Source organism: Podarcis filfolensis, assembly GCF_964270895.1.
Source record: "Podarcis filfolensis genome assembly, chromosome: 1".
Taxonomy (NCBI): domain Eukaryota; kingdom Metazoa; phylum Chordata; class Lepidosauria; order Squamata; family Lacertidae; genus Podarcis; species Podarcis filfolensis.
In genome coordinates this window covers 28,711,044-28,728,307 of record NC_139604.1, presented here as the reverse complement: position 1 = coordinate 28,728,307, position 17,264 = coordinate 28,711,044, and positions in this window count along the sequence as shown.

The window sequence follows — 17,264 nt, the reverse complement described above, 5'->3', positions numbered from 1 at the left end:
CTCTTATACAACAAACCTGCTTCTCCCTCAAAAGTCAGACTTTCGGTGTTAAGGAAAGTGATGGGAGAATGCACTGCAAAATGCGCATGACATTCTCTTGACGCAATATTGTCTTACCCAGTGCTTTTTTTCTGGCGGTACTCACTGGTACGCAATACTGGCACCTTCCTCCCCCTGTCCCACATGAAGACGCTCAGCCTCATGGGGAGCCATGGCATGAGGAAAGGCCCTCTGGGGTTGGCTGCTGCTGTCACCACACCCCGGGGCTGGCTGGAGCACATGAGTCCCTCTCCACAAGGAGCGCAAGCGTACCAACACCCTTTTTTTCTAGAAAAAAGGCACTGGTCTCTCTAACCCCTCTGCAAATAAATCAGAACAAATGCTCAGTGAATAGCCAATGTTATCTAACCTCTATGCAAACTTTGTGCCATTGGATCAGGATAAATGTTCAATAAGCGTGCTGTCTGGAAGCAACCCTAGTGTGCCTGAAGAAAATCCACTACAGTGTTACCTCGGGTTAAGTACTTAATTTGTTCCGGAGGTCCGGTCTTAACCTGAAACTGCTCTTAACCTGAAGCACCACTTTAGCTAATGGGGCCTCCTGCTGCTGCCGCACCACCGGAGCACAATTTCTGTTCTCATCTTGAAGCAAAGTTCTTAACCTGAAGCAATATTTCTCGGTTAACGGAGTCTGTAACCTGAAATGTATGTAACCCGAGGTACCACTGTAAATGCTGTTGAAATGTCGTAGAATTGTAGACTTGGAAGGGACCCAAAAGTCATCTAGTCCAGCCGCCTGCAATGCAGGAACCTTTTGCCCAAAGTGGGGCTCAAAGCCATGACCCCAAGATTAAGAATCTCATGCTGTACTGCCTGAGCTATCAACTGCAATTTCTATAAATCATGCACAACCTTTTTAAAATAATAATTTAAACAAATATTACTTTTTTTTAAAAAAAAATATATGTATAATTTCCAACCTTCGTTCCTTCCCCCGAAGGCACCATTTCCGTAACAAATTGCTGGATTAGGGTGCTTCAGTCCTGTCTAGCTTGTTCGTATTTGCGAGCCTAATTCAAATGCCTATATTGTTGACAAAGTTTGCAAAAGTGAAAGAGCATTACTTATAGATCTTTTGATTTCCATTTATTCAGCAACAAGTTGTGCCAGTAAACCACAGCCCCAGGCACCCATCTTGACATCCAAATTGTCACTTGTTAGTAGCTATCCAAATTATGACATTAACAGCACAATAAAATATCCTCCTATTATGTAAAAGTGTTAAGAAGCAAGTGATTTTATCCATGTCATAAATTATTGGGGGGGGGGGGGGAACATGATAAATAAATCCTACTTTTTGCTCTGTTTATTATGGAGTAAAAAAAAAAAAAGTATTCATATGCTAATCGTACGGTTTGCTCTCTCTAGAAACAAAGTCTACATTGTTCTTGCTGCTAGTGAATTCAGTTATTTATCCTCGATTAGAAAATGTGCACTAATTCAATTTGTATTAAATTGAGATGCTGAAATATATATATATATATATACATACACATCAACAAAATAAAAAAAATGGACTCATGCATCAGGTGCTTAACCTTAGCTGTTATACAAAGATATTCAGAATTTACACTGCATCTTTTTCCTGAATTCATCACACTAAAGTTGAGAGTCAGATTCATTTGGGATTCATTGCTGCTTTGGCAACTGGTTTTGCATTCTGACCAAGGCCTGCATGGCTTGTCATTTGACAAGTGAAAAGCAGTCCATCAGCCATCTATGGCAGCCCACTAAAAAGACTGAAAAGGAGCCTCTGAGTTTTAGTGCCTGGGGGATTGTTGGCTGGTGGACTGTGTTCAACATAGGCAAAGGTAAAGGGACCCCTGACCATTAGGTCCAGTCGCGGACGACTCTGGGGTTGCCACACTCATCTCGCTTTATTGGCCGAGGGAGCCGGCGTACAGCTTCAGGGTCACGTGGCCAGCATAACTAAGTCGCTTCTGGTGAACCAGAGCAGCGCACGGAAACGCCGTTTACCTTCCCGCCGGAGCGGTACCTATTTATCTACTTGTACTTGACATACTTTTGAACTGCTAGGTGGGCAGGAGCTGGGACTGAACAACGGGAGCTCACCCCGTCACGGGGATTCAAACCGCCGACCTTCTGATCAGCAAGCCCTCGGCTCTGTGGTTTAACCCACCGCGCCACCTACGTCTCTGTGTTCAACATAGTGGGTCATAAATTAGGCCTGTTGTGATTATTAATTCAGTTCAGCACTGGTGAAAGATTCTTAACAGTGCAGCCCCATACCCTCCAACATTTCTCCAGTGAAAATAGGGACATCCTATTCCATGATAATAATAACAATAAATTTACTATTTATACTCCACCCATCTGACTGGGTTGCCCCAGCCACTCTGGGCAGCTTCCAACATATTTAAAAACGCAATACAGTGGTACCTCGGCTTAAGAACATAATTCGTTCTGGAGGTCCGTTATTAACCTGAAACTGTTCTTAACCTGAAGTACCACTTTAGCTAATAGGGCCTCCCTCGGGGGTTGGATAACTCTAACATTTCTCATATGAAAACAGGGACATCCTAAGGAAAAGCAGGATCAAATCAGAAATCAGGAAGGCTTCTGTAAATCTGGGACTGTCCCTGGAAAAGAGGGACACCTGGAGGGTCTGCCCTTCATTCCACACCCAGTGCCTTGTCTTCCTTCCTTCCTTCCTTCCTTCCTTCCTTCCTTCCTTCCTTCCTTCCTTCCTTCCCCTCCAATTGCTTTCGTTTAATGCTGTGTATGTAGATTTATAAACAGCTCTACGCCTGCACCGATCCTTCTATGTTTCAGGTGCCTGGGGCAGACAAAGCTAACTCTACCCAGGCATGGCATCAGAATACCAGACATCTCCCATAAGGCAGTAATAGATGCTATGATCATCTGTCTGAGAGGCACGTCTTAGAAATCCTGACTCACAGCCAGCGTCAAACATGGGAGAAACAGAAGATATGATGAATCAGACCAGCTACTGCTTCTTCCTAGACTTGAAGCCCCAAGCAGGAGCCAGATGCTTAAAACAGCCATATCCTAAATCACACCAAGCAGCTATAACTCCTTTCAAATGAAGTTACAGAAAACAACCCAGAGCTATTTCCATCCATCTCCCCAACTCCCTTTCTCCGAATTAACTGTTTGAAACCACTTCCATTAAGCAACGACATTAGAGATAACACAGCCACTTGTCTGTGGAGATATATGAAGACCAGAGCATCATTAAAACGGCAGTTCTACAGGATGTGGTAAAACTCCTATCTTTTCACATGGTGTTGGTGGGGAAGTTGCATTCCAAAGATAGAAAGAAAAACCCCTCAGTTATAACATGCTAGGTGAAAGGTGTTTTGCGTCCAAGGAGCTAGACCAGAGGTCAGCAAACTTACTGTGCCTCGGGCCGGTGTCTCCAGCACCGATTGCTCAGTGGGCCAGAGGGTGGGGGAGCACGTGTCCATACGCATGTGCACACACTATTTCCAGCGCACTTCCGGGTCGGAGGAGCACCGGAAATAGCTTGTGCTAGGGGTCTCCTCCAACCCGGATGTGTACCGGAAATAATTCTTGCACATGCGCAAATAACATTTGCACACAAGCTGTTTCTGGTGCTCCTCCGACCCGGAAGTGGGCAGCCGCGCAGCGCAGTGCTGGGAAGAGCGGGCAGTGGGGGTCGCCGCAGGCCAGATAAACGAGTCCCTCGGGCCTTATCTGGCCCGCGGACCTTAGTTTGGGGACCCCTGAGCTAGATTTTCATAAACGCACGCACCAGTTAGAATGGGTGGTGACTGTATGCGATTTAGGTTTTTCCCCCATACACATATATTGCATACCCTTCAAGTGCCCCAATTTTCCAGGGACAGTCCCAGAATTACAAAAGTCATCCCATCTTCTCTTTTGAAAATGGAATGTCCCATTTCCCCTGCCAGTGACGCCACTGGAGGATGAGCCAGCGCCTGTCCTGAGCGACAGTGGATGCAGCTGCAGTTGCTGCAAAGGAACATCCTATCACCTCTCCATGGCTGCCACTGCTGGCCTCCTCCCTTAGGCAGCTTGTAGTGGCTGCTGGAGGGTGGGTGAGGAGGAGGAGACTGTGGCTGCCGAGCCCCAGCCCTGTACCACCTACAGTGGTACCTCTGGGTACGTACTTAATTCATTCTGGAGGTCCGTTCTTAACCTGAAACTGTTCTTAACCTGAAGCACCACTTTAGCTAATGGGGCCTCCCACTGCTGCCGCGCCACCACCGCGCGAATTCTGTTCTCATCCTGAAGCAAAGTTCTTAACTTGAGGTACTATTTCTGGGTTAGCAGAGTCTGTAACCTGAAGCGTATGTAACCTGAAGCATATGTAACCCGAGGTACCACTGTATGCATAATATGTGCAATTTTGTACCCATTACTTGGCTGAAGAATTGCAAAATTTGGATAAATGCAAATTTCAGCAGAGGGCTGTGTTTCATTTTGCATCTTGTTTTGGGGGGAGCAAATTAGGTAAGCTCCCTTAAAAATATGAATGGGGTGAAATTTCTCCTCCCCCACCTTGGACACCCTTTCCAGGGTCTCGCTGCCTAACAGCAGCATTAAAAATGCTCTTTCTTTTTTGGAAGGGTGAATAATTAGCAGGTCCCCTGAATGATATCAAAGAGAATGATATTCAGGAATTGCGTCCAAACATTTACGACATTCAGTTTCCCAACCGAGAAGCCATCAATAACTTTTTGTGAGGCAACTGAAGGGAAGACTGTTGTTCAAGCAATTTAGCAACAGCTCTGAAAGGATAGATTCCAGAAATGTATCTGCAGTGGGGAAGCTGTGAGGCATTCTCTAGGCGGAATGCAGAAATGTGCCACTCCCATGATATGCCTGATTATTATATGCACAAGAATGTAACAGATGGTTGACTCTTACGTTTCGCCTCTTCCCCTCCCTTCCCTCTGACATGCTCAAATCCGATGTACCGGAGAACTTTGGTGAACTTTTTCAAAAGGCAGCTGGCAAGATTTACTGGCTTATTTCTACGTCATTCAGAATTATATTCTGCCTTTCCACAGTGGTGGCGAAGAACAATACTAAAACACAAACGTGCCACGCACAATGACGATAGAATTTAAAAGCAATATCAGAACTTGTAAAATCAGAGGGTGAGATTGTTACATGCTGAAGGTAGATGACTTTTTGACAGAAGACAATAATGCGCCTCCCCAGAAATTCCAGCTCTTACGGCTATCAGACAAACTGAAAGGTATTACCCTTAGGGCAGGCCCTACCATTAGACAGAGTAAAGAAGTTGCCTCAGGTAGCTGATTTAGGATGTCCTAAACGGCAGGAAATTGCTGGCTGATTTATTTATTTATTTATTATTATTATTATTATTATTATTATTATTATTATTATTATTATTATTATTGACTGCCACAGAAGGGAAGAGGAATTTGCGAGATATACTGCCTCAGGTGTCAAAATAACTTGGCCATCCGTGGGTCCAATGTGCCTTGATCTGGGAAGGGAGGGCAGCAAAATTGGGCTAGCCCTATTCCTCCTTGGTTTACAGCTCAGGCTGCATGTACTGTCAACCAGTGCTATTTTTCTAGAAAAAGAGGTGTCGGAACTCACCATGAACACCTCAGACGCCCACCTGAGAAGTTCCAGAACCGAGTTCTGGTGAGTTCCAACTGAAAAAAGAAGAAGCCAACATAAAAGCAGCAGCTTCCCCCATGGAAACACTATTTGTGAAGTTTGTGGACTGTTGCCTGAGGAGGAGAAAAACTCCCAGAGAGACACTTCTGTCAGAAAAGGTAAAGGATGTCAGAACAAGTCTCTCTCTTTAGCTTACATTCCTGTATCTATTCCTTTTGATGAATCTTGTGGGTAATTTTTATTTGAAAGGGAGGAGTAAAAATAAAAATAAAATAATCCTGACAATCAGGCCCCTTTGTATGTGTGTGTGTGGCCTACCCATTGGCGACTGACATTCTTCTATTGTGATGGTCATCCTGCACTGCGCTACATCAAGCTCTCTGATAGCAGTGTTGTAAGCACAAGGGTGAGATAAGGACAAGTTGTTTTTAAAGTCTAATGCTGTAATAGTTTTATTTTGAGCAACTGCCCTGTTTTTGAAGGGAAAAGGACTCTTGGTAGCTGCTCACAATGTGCAGAGGTCAACAGATCTCACCCATACTTGCAAAGAAAATTAGGAAACAACTGTTTTTTCCAGACATAAAAAAACACACATGCTTATTGCAAAAATAAAATAGCTGTTTGGATGGAAGGGAGCTTGAAGTGTTCATTTACTAAGGGGAACACAATGTCCAGTATCAATTTACCTTCTAGATCAGGCTTCCTCAACCTCGGCCCTCCAGATGTTTTTGGCCTACAACTCCCATGATCCCTAGCTAGCAGGACCAGTGGTCAGGGATGATGGGAATTGTAGTCTCAAAAACATCTAGAGGGCCGAGGTTGAGGAAGCCTGTTCTAGATTAAGGGGAGAGGACTGCCTTGGGAGGTTGTGGTCTCTCCTTCATTGGAGAGGTTTTTAAGTAGAGATTGGATGGGTGCTTTAGCTGAGACTCGGACTGGGTGACCTTCGGGTGATCTCTTCCAACTCTACAATTCTATGATTCCATGAGATACCGTACTTGACCGCTTAATGGTCACACAGTTTGTGCCCATTTTTCCTTTCCCAAAAAGGGGCGTGTGACTATTATGCGGTAAATTACAGGGTGGAGGTGGAGGAAGGGGTTGCAGACGGGTGGCCGAGGTGGTTCACCTGCTGCTTCCCCTTCTTGGCTGGGTACCAGAGCGAGAGCCCAAGGTGAGCAGCAGCAGCAGCAATAGGAGCAACATTAGCAGCCTCACCTTGCCTCCTCCAGCTACCTCTGCTTCTTGACTGGGTCCAAGTGAAAGCCAATGGCGCCTGTTTAAAGCAGGAGCCCCGCATCCATACCGCCTCCTTGCCTCTCGACTTTGTGCAGCCCAAGGCGGCGCAATGGGCCTGGCTTTGCCTTGCCTTCTCCAGCTACTGTACGTCCACTTGGGCTGGCAAGCCAATGAGCCCTCACTTCCTCAGGAGCCACCAGGAGCCCCCAGGCTGACCCCTAGCTCACCTCAGAATTACCTCTGCAATTATTATGTAGGGGATGCTCTGGGACCGATTTTAGGGCCCAAAAAAGGGGTGTTGTGACTATTACGTGGTGGTGACCAGTGAAATACGGTATTTGTATCTCACTTCCACAGCAAACTGGTCCCCAAAGCAGATTGCAGCTGTTTATTAGAAACAACAGAAGAGTATTGAAACAAATTTTTGGAACATTACAACGAAACTAATGCAGAAACAGGAGCAAGAAGCTTTTGACTGATAATAAATTCAAATCCTAAGAATTAGATGTGGGCGAAAGCTTGGGCGAACATCACATTTTCAGTTGTCTCGTTACTACCTGGAACTTTTGTGCCAGGTGCCAGATCTCTCTGCCCCGCTGCCATTGCAAACTTACTTTTTGTTTTCAGGAAACTTTGTTGATATTTGGGCACCACAAAGCACAGTATGGGTTGCACTCATTCACCCGCCATCTTAATTTGCCCAGAGGCACATGCTGGACAACACACCACTCTGCAGCACCCCTCCCACAAAATAAAGCTAAAAAAACATGTTTAAAAAATCTGACCCAGGACATTTGACACTTAACAGAAGCTAAACTGCTGCCACCAAGCCTGTCTAAGGCACTCTGGCTCTGGAATACATTAAACCAGGAAAAAGAAATCATCTTGGTCATTTCAACAGAACTGAGCACACAGATGCAACCCAAGGGCATAAACACAGGCTGCTGCCAGAACCACAAGAATAAGAAGTGCAGCTAATTCTCTCTGCCTTGGGACCAGAGGCGAGACATGCACCCCAACCCTGTACATGTCTATACACAACCCAAGTCAGGCTGTAACCTTACACACTTCTACCTGGAAACAAATTTCTTTGCTTACTTGGTGGTGTTTTATATACAATATTGGGTGAATTTTAAGCAGACACACACACACACACACACACACACACACACACACTCATTCATTACATTAATATTGGATTTGTTTGACGACAGTTGTGATATCTATGTGGCAATGGCCCAATGTGGTAGATGGCAGCCTTGCAAACCGAAAAGTCTGTTTTTAAGCATGGATACCAAATTGTTGGTAGCAACCCATTTGCTCTGTGTTTAAGTACAGAGTGCCACCTGGTGGTTAGTTTCTGTCCCAATAGCCAGAGCTGCTGCTAATTTCACAAGGTGATTCAAAGTTAAAAGTGTCACCACTTGGACGCTTCTACCTGTCCATCCAAGACAGTCGACATTTGCCGCTTTTACAGATTTAGCTCGATGTTTCATCAATTCAATATCAAGCTATTCCAGAAATTAAATATACAGCCCCCCAAGGCCTAATTATAACATACCAAAACCACTAACACGCTGCATCTCTGAAACATATTCCCCACTAATGTATTGCTTTCAAGTGAAATCTCAAGTAAGCATATTTTATCCAATATAATTCCTTAACAATTAGTAAGTTACTACCACAGTCAAAACCTGGTTTTCACGTCTCTCTTGTAACTGCTTCAAAAGTTATTTTACAGATTCTTTAGGTCAGTGGTTCTCAACTGGGGTGCCTTGAACAATAATCAGAGGAGCTGCAGGTGGGGGACGCCATGGGCCCCACCCATCTCCCTCCCTCCCTCCCTCCCTCTTCTGATGATTATCAATGCCCCTTCCACATGCATAGCCGCGGCTGCAGCTGCCTGCTTTGGAGTCAGGCACAGGTCAGCAACAATAAATCAACCAAAGTTAGGGAAATCCAACTCTTTATTCAAGGAAACCAACCACAGCTCTTGGCCTAGTGGTCTCAGCAACTCTTTCATGCCCCGATGAAGCAGTTGAGAGGACTGAAGGCCCACCTTCCCAGTGCCCACTAGGAATCCTTCTCTCCAGGGTCTTTCTTGTGCAGTCTCAGGCTGTGTCAGTGCCCAACCCCCACCTGCTCTGCCTTTTTCATTTATCTGCAAGTTCTAGGAGACCAGGGGACGGAGAGATCTGATTGCGGCAGGAGGGGGGCGGGTTCCCTGGATTTTCAAGAAGCCTATCTTCGCTCTTCCTCTTGGCCACCCTCCCCTTCAGACTCGAGTCTGAACTGCTCTCTGCCACAGCCTCTTCCTGCTCACTAAACCCTGTCACCACTTCTGCTGACACCTCCGCCTCCCAGTCTGCTCCACCTTCTTGTTGCCCTCTAGATGTTACCAGACTACAACTCCCATCCTCCTTGACAGTTGGTCATCATGGATGGGACTGATGGGATCTCAACTTCCAGAGGGCACTATGTTAGCTATGCCTGCCTTAATCCCTAGGTGGGCTAGAGAGGGTTAATGAGATCAAACGAAAACAGCCTACTGCGCTACTTCATTCTTCTGCTTTCCCCCCCACAATGCGATTTTCACACACCCTCTCTCACCTCTGCCTCGTCTTTTAAAAGCTGCCCAGCGTCAAAGTTTATTTGAATTCATAAGCTCCGGAATCCGCTTATCCCAGAGCTTATCCCTAGCCTCTTTGAGAAATGGGCCCACAATACAGTTTGCTGATGAAACAACATATGGCCGGTTATGCCTTGATACAACGAACGTTTCCTTGGCTGACTGGAAACTGATGTCACCTTAATCCTGTCTTGTCTAAATTAGAGTCGCATGCATGTGTGTGGGGGGTGGGGGGGTGGGAGAGAGATAAAAACTAAAACTTCAACAGCTTGTAGCACCTGAATCCAAATGATCAGATCCCCATTGGGTGGATTGTGGTTCCTCAGGACAGATGAGATCACAAGTGACGGGAAACCACTGTTAAATAATATTGTCAAGTGTCCCGTGGCATTGACCACTATGTTTTTAGTTACAATGGCCCTGGCAGAAATCTCCAATTAACTTGGAAAAGTTTGCTCCAGTATGTATTTACAGGGCCATTACATCACCCTGCCAAGGCACAATTATTATTATTTGACATCACTCTGATTGTGGTGAGTAAATTAGACAAACGCTCCGAACCTGGGAGTCTATCCAGCAGAGGCATTTTGATGATCTAACCCAGAGTTACTAAGAATGTTTGTTAAATGAAATGGTTTCAATGGGTGATAATTGAGAAAGCTGCAGACAGTGTCTTCCAGGGTGAAGACCACTGTTCGCTGCAGAAAGTTACAAAGATCTGGCAGCATATTTGCACATGTCCTTACACGCTGCAGAACCACTCGTATACTAATGAATGCAAGCTTATTTAGAAGAATTTAACAGTAATGCTAACAATAGTGCAAGTGTGATTATTACAACTGTTCTATATGACCTGTTTTTAGGATTAAAGCACTCCACATTGGGTCTCCTTATTTCAAAAAGTTGCTCCAATGTGACACATGATAGGATTTTTTCTAGTTGTTGAGAATTGACCTTGTTCGCATCTCATGAAAACCAAAGTATGGTTTGTGAATATGTTGGCTCCTGGAGAGGAGTTTGTGGCTGTTTTGCTTCTCAGTGCATAACAAGTAAGCCAAGGTTTGGCTTGGCATATTATCTGAATTCAGAATCCTGATTAGGGTATTTCCCTAACTATGAGCTGTAACCATATGGAAAGCATTGACTACAGATCATGCTGAAGGAGGAGAGAGACCTTAACCATGATCCCAGGTTTGGATGACACTCTAAACCAGTGTCTAAACTTGGGTCTCCAGCTGTTGTTGGACTACAACTCCCATCATCCCTAGCTAGCAGGCCAGTGGTCAGGGATGATGGGAATTGTAGTCCAAAAACAGCTGGCGGGCCATGTTTGGGAAACACTGCTCTAAACCAAGGCTTGGCTTAGCTGCTGTGCCCCCCTGAGCTAAAGAGCTTGAGGAGGTTGTTATTTAGTCTTTTAGCCATGTCCGACTCTTCATGACCCCATGGACCAGAGCACGCCAGGCACTCCTGTCTTCCACTGCCTCCTGCAGTTTGGTCAAACTCATGCTGGTAGCTTTGAGATCCCCTTCATGGACCACTGCCTTGCCGTGGCGAAGGGGCTTGAATAACTCAGAGAAGCTATGAACTATGCTGAGCAGGGCACCCAAGACAGACAGGTCATAGTGGAGAGTTTTGACCAAACGTGATCCACCTGGAGCAGGAACCGGCAAGCCACTCCAGTATCCCTGCCAAGAAAACTCCACGGACAAAGACAACAGGCTTGAGGAGGAGTGAAGTGTATATTTAAAGCACCTAGCTTTCCCCAAAGCATCCTAGTAACTGTAGTTTATTAAGGGTGCTGGGAATTATAGCTTTGTGAGGGGTAAGCTACAGTTCCCAAAAGCCAAAGGCTGTTTCCAAATCTCTCATACGTTTATGCAAGGGAAGGAAGCCCCTACCTCTCCTTGTCCTATTCTCCAGTTTATGCTCCAAGGTCACTCAATTTCTCATAGGAACATACACAGAACCATTGGTCTGTCTAGCTCGTTTTTGTATACACTGTTTAGCAGTGGTTCTCCAGGGTTCCAGGCAAGGAACACTCCCAGTCCTACATACAGATGTTGCAGGATGAACCTGGGAATTTCCATACATACACACAAGAACTCTCTCCCACTGAGCTACAGCCTTCCCCCAGTAACAGACGCAGTGCTTACACTACCCCAAAGTGCAGGTCTTAAGAAGACAACCTTGCTGGATCAGTCCGAGAGTAAAACACAGCATCCTGTTCCAAAACAATGGACAGACAGATGTTTCTGGGAAGCCCCTGGCAGGAAGTCCAGATAACCTTGGGAGGAGGAAGTGCATCTGTACGGGAAGTCATTAAAAGGAGCACTCCAAGATACAGAAAGGCATTGCTGGACAAAGAAGAACATGAAGAACGTTGTCTACAGGTAGTGATGCAGAAAGATCAGGAGCATCTTAAAGCAGGTCAGGATTATGACTGCACACCATTTACCAGGGTGTAGTCTGAAAGCACCATTTTGCTGACACTAAGCAGATTTGGGCTGGTGGTCAGTGCCTGGGTCAATGACCACATGGGAACCACATGTATGCTGCCTTGGGTTTCATGGCAGAGGAGAAGAGGAACATAAATTTAAGCATCCATATCTTTATGAAGACCCTTCTAGATGCTCAGCCTTTCAGCTCTGATTAAACCCCAGGACCCCTGAACTTAAGAAGGGGAAATCTGGCACCCAGGGATCTGGGGTGATCCCTGTTCCCCCACTAACCCATAGTGATATAATGCACAACAATGAAAATGTTTCTGATCTGTCATTTGCTGACTATTTCAGGTGCCCACTCCCTTGCTGAAGCCATTTCTACATTTCCCCAATCTCATCCAGCCTGTAAGCTTCAGCTCATTATGACTGAAGCCATTTGCCAGTTTGTCAGGGGAAATTATAGTTTTGAGTGAAGTGGTGTGTGATGAGCAAAAAGAAAAAGAAAAAAAAGGCCAGAAACTAGACAGTCTGCTTTTCATCCAGCACCATATAATCTGCAAACATGCCCCTTTAAATTAACTAATTAGGTCTCCCTGAAGCTGATTACAGTCAATGCAGCGTTTGAACACACCCGATACATCAGCAGCAGCAGCAGCAACAGCATCACGACTACTCTACCACCACAAAAGGAAAAGGTTTTAGTTGCAAAGTTTGTTTCAGCTTGTCCCCTCAGAGGCTAAAGGCAAATGTTACCTGCAAGTCCTTTTGGTGAAATCCTTATACCCAGTACCAGAATTCCCAAACCCAGGAGATAATATGCAAAAGACACTCCTGCACCTTTAATCAAGCAACACCTGCTGGAAATCCCTCTTTTACTGGACTATTAAAGGTGCAGGAGCCCTGTTCTCTTTCGCCACCCTAATTCTGGCTCTTTCTTCCCTCCATTCTCCTAAACGGTATTCCCAGTTTCAGCCACCCGCTCCTCTACGTTCATGTGGTTTGAAATGCAACAGGAAAGCTGGCGGCCCCCATTTTCCTTAAGATGATACCCCAGCAGTCAAAGAAAATCATTGCAAGATGTTGGTAATAAACAAGCAAAATGGAAGGCCGAGGACCATCATGCCTTTGCTAGGAGCATCCTTTCCATGACACCTGGCTAACTGATGCAGGAGATTCATCTCTGGATTGGATATGGCTTTGTTCTAGGTCACATCCACGCATGCATTTATGGGGGGGGGGGGGGAGTTGAGGAGGGTCAGTTGGGGGGGGGAGTGAGAAATGTCCTTATTTTCACCTGAGGAATGTTGGAAGGGTATGTGATACTGGCTCTGGCTTACCCCTCACAACTCCTAGGACCCATAACAAATTACAGTTCCCATGGTTATTTGGATGAGGCCATGTTCTTTAAATGTAAGGAGTGGATGAGACCCTAATCTAGCAAGGCAGTTCTTACCTTCTTAGGCTCTGAATTGCTCTTTCTGTGTACTTTCCTTGGCCTCAAATCATTCTGCAGCATTAAAATAATATTACAAATACAAAATTATCTATGTTTTTTCTCTCTCTCCCTCTCTGTAAAAAGTATTTAGTTATTATGCCTAGTTAATCCATATTAATTACATTTTTTTGGACATTTCTCACAGACTAAGTAGGTTAGTTTCAAACAGGGTTAATCCTTCAAATCTCTGCTAAGAGCTAATTAAAAAAAAAACCTTTTAGAAATGTAATATATTAATACAGCAAATAAGAGGGGGTGGGTTGGCAGACAACACCAGATATGAGTATTTTCTGGTTGTCTCTCCCAGGTTGGGTACACCTGTGTCTAAAATAGCAGCATGGGTGGAGATTCTAACATGGGAAGAAAAGGGGTTGCTTTCTTTTTTTATTCTTCACAGCTGCCCGCAAAAAAAGGACTCTGGTATGCTGAGGCAGTTCCTGCTTTTCAGCATGCCTGTGGCTGTCTTATAAATACGTACAAATGTGTACAAATAGTTCCAGTCACATGGTTTTAAAGAAAGGAACGGCAAATTGTAGAGGCACGCCCGTGGGCTTAAATGCAAAGGCTGGTGCAAAGACCCTAGTCCTCATGTCAAGACTACTGAAACTAAGCCTTTTTCACGAGGCCTCAGGCTTTTAACTATCTGTGGCCTTTTTGTATGGATGTGATGTTTTAATGTTGCTCTTTTTAAAAAATAATAATAAAATGCTGGTTTTAATGTAGGTATGATTGATTGTTTTGTGTTCAAATGTTTTTATGTTGCCCTAATGTTTTGTGAAAGGGTGTGTGTGTGTTTATGAATATCTGTGTATCCCTTTCCTCCTGGCCTCTGAGTCCTTCCAGACACCTCCATTCGCTGGAGCTTGGAAGCAGCATTTAATGTTCTATGTGAGGTTCTCTCTGGTGCTGGTAGTCTGCCAGGGAAGTGGGAAAGAGAAGAGAAGAGGGAGCTTTGGCTGACTCTTTGATGTACATCATTCTAAGGAGCCTGGGGCCTGTGCCACAACCGCTCCAATGTCTATATGTGAGTTTGTAGCCATGGTTACCGCTGCTGGGCCCTTGCAGGACTCGTCTGCTGGCTTCATGTGTACGTGCTATTCTGTCCCCTGGAGCTGAAGATTAGGTAGAGGCCTGGTGTTGAAGTTTGGGTGCATGGTTTTGTTCAGTGTGTCAGTTTTGGGGGGAGGGGGGAAATACTATTTTTTCACTCGTTCCAGTCAACAGTGGATAGATCCTATATCAGCACACACACACACCCCAATCCACATTATTAATAGTAAGGGGCTGCCAATTTAGAGGTGTAGGAAAATATACTTTAAATACATTTTGTCACTCACCTTGAGCATGCTTCAGTAAGGCCTTTGGCCACATTTCTCATATTAGGCTGCCTGAAGACCAAAAGCGCTGGGGCAGGCATGGCCAAACTTGGCCCTCCAGATGTTTTGGGACTACAACTCCCATCATCCCTAGCTAACAGGACCAGTGGTCAAGGATGATGGGAATTGTAGTCCCAAAACATCTGGAGGGCCAAGTTTGGCCATGCCTGCCTAGGGGAAATGTGGCTGGGGTCTGCATATTGGCAGTGGACTAGTCCAAACATTTACATGCCCTGCACACACAAATCAAACATGGCTATATTTCTATGGAACAGAGAAGCAGCATGTGAAATAGTGGGAAGGGTACGTATGGCTAGATTAAGAATCCAGGGTGCCGGGGGGGGGGAGGAGGTTGGGTTCCCCACATCTGCTCTGCACTAAAACGTTCCAACCATGGTGGTTGTTTTAAAAATGTGCTCTAAGTGGTTATAGTCATTTTACAAGCTTTCATATAATGGTGTGGTGCATTTTAGTGAGCCGCAACTGTAAAAGGCTGGAAGGCAAGTGATATCTACTTTACAGCCCTAAATATAACATTGTTAGGAGTGGGGCAAGGGTAGGCTGCATGTCTGAGCCCTTTCAAAGTCCTGGATCCAGTGTGGATTCCATTCCTGGAATGGCCAGGCTAGCTTCCTGCCTGGTGAGGTAATGGTCCTCTTAAGTATGGGCCATTAAGGTAATGAATGAAATGCCTCTGTGCCAGCTAGCAAATGGGTGCACCCCCCTCAGTCATTCAATTCACTGGTGGTGAGAAAGACAAAGGCCAGAGTTGGGAGTTGTGTGTGCAAGCTAGAAGGGGCCAAGAGACACATGCTATGCCCAATTTTTGTTGGGATCCAAGGCTGTGGGTATGGGAGAAGACCCTCTTGGGGTGTTAATGCTGTGAGCCCCTCCATCGTAGGCTTAGGTTGTATATAGGTGTAAAATAAACCATATATCATAAAGACACCAGCGTCTCCACTGTGCCTCATTCCGAAGGGAACCAAACCTTGGAGAAGCGCCTGGTATCTTGCCCTGCTCGGAGACTGGGGTGGCATGCAACATTATATTGGTCTTTACACTGGTCCAAAAAGCAGCAGGAGGCTTCTGATGTTTGTAGAAGCCATCTGGCCTACTAAATTAGAGCAAAACTCAGCCTCAATATTTATGTTCTGCAATGGCCTTTGTTATGTTCTTGCTTGTTTTGAAGCTATGTAATTGAGATGGCCTAGTACAGGGTTTCCCAAACTTGGGTCTACATCTGTTTTTGGACTACAATCCCCATCATCCCTGACCACTGGTCCTGCTAGCTAGGGATGATAGGTGCTGTAGTCCCAAAAAACAGCTGGAGACCCAAGTTTGGGAGACTCTGGCCTAGTACGTGTGTGGAGAACCCTTTGGGCCTACAGCTGTTGTTGAACTACAACTCCCAAGCAAGAGGCATTAACACATTCCAGCCAGGTAACAGCACTTGAGGTGGACGCAAATTGGAACTGGTTAGGGATGTCACCTGGAGAGAGAAGGCCTGGAGCCTGGGGAGAATCCTGAGGCTGGGACTAGACTTGAGGCTAAGACCAAACTACAGTGGTACCTCAGGTTACATACACTTCAGGTTACAGACTCTGCTAACCCAGAAATAGTACCTCGGGTTAAGAACTTTGCTTCAGGATGAGAACAGAAATTGTGCGGCAGCAGCAGGAGGCCCCATTAGCTAAAGTGGTGCTTCAGGTTAAGAACAGTTTCAGGTTAAGAACGGACCTCCGGAACGAATTAAGTACGTAACCAGAGGTACCACTGTATAGGGAAGCATGCCTTCTCCTTAACATATTAAATCAGATGTGACTTTTCCAAAATGCGAATAAAGAGAATGTATTTGTAATGGGAAGCGTAGTTGTTCATAACTTGGCAAAATGTTTCTTCCTGAGGGGTTGGCAATTCGTATTCCATGGACCGTCAACAGTCTCCAGCTCATTTGCCGATGGCTCTCCAAGGACAGCTCTTGCCATTTCATCTTGGCTTCTCTACTGTGTTTCCACCAGTTAAATCCTATTAAAATGCAACAGAAATGTGTTCTAAATTCCCTCAACAGATCTTTGTGGTATAAGGAAGCTGTCTTGCAGGGTTATTATTATTATTATTGAATTGCCTTGTCAGCGTGATGGAGGTAACCACATGTCATAAATGGGAAAGTGCTCCACAAACTAATCTAATTATTATTATTTTAGCAGTACAGTTCCACTAGGCAAAAGAGGAGGGAGAAGCCCCCACTCCGCCAAAACTCTTTGCTTTAGACATTCGCTAAACGCTGCCGGAGTCAGTGCCTGATTCCAATTTATGATATGGAAGCTGTTCCCATAAATGGTTAACATTTGGCTTGAGTTTGGAGGCTGATTAGAAACATTTACAGTGTTTCAGAC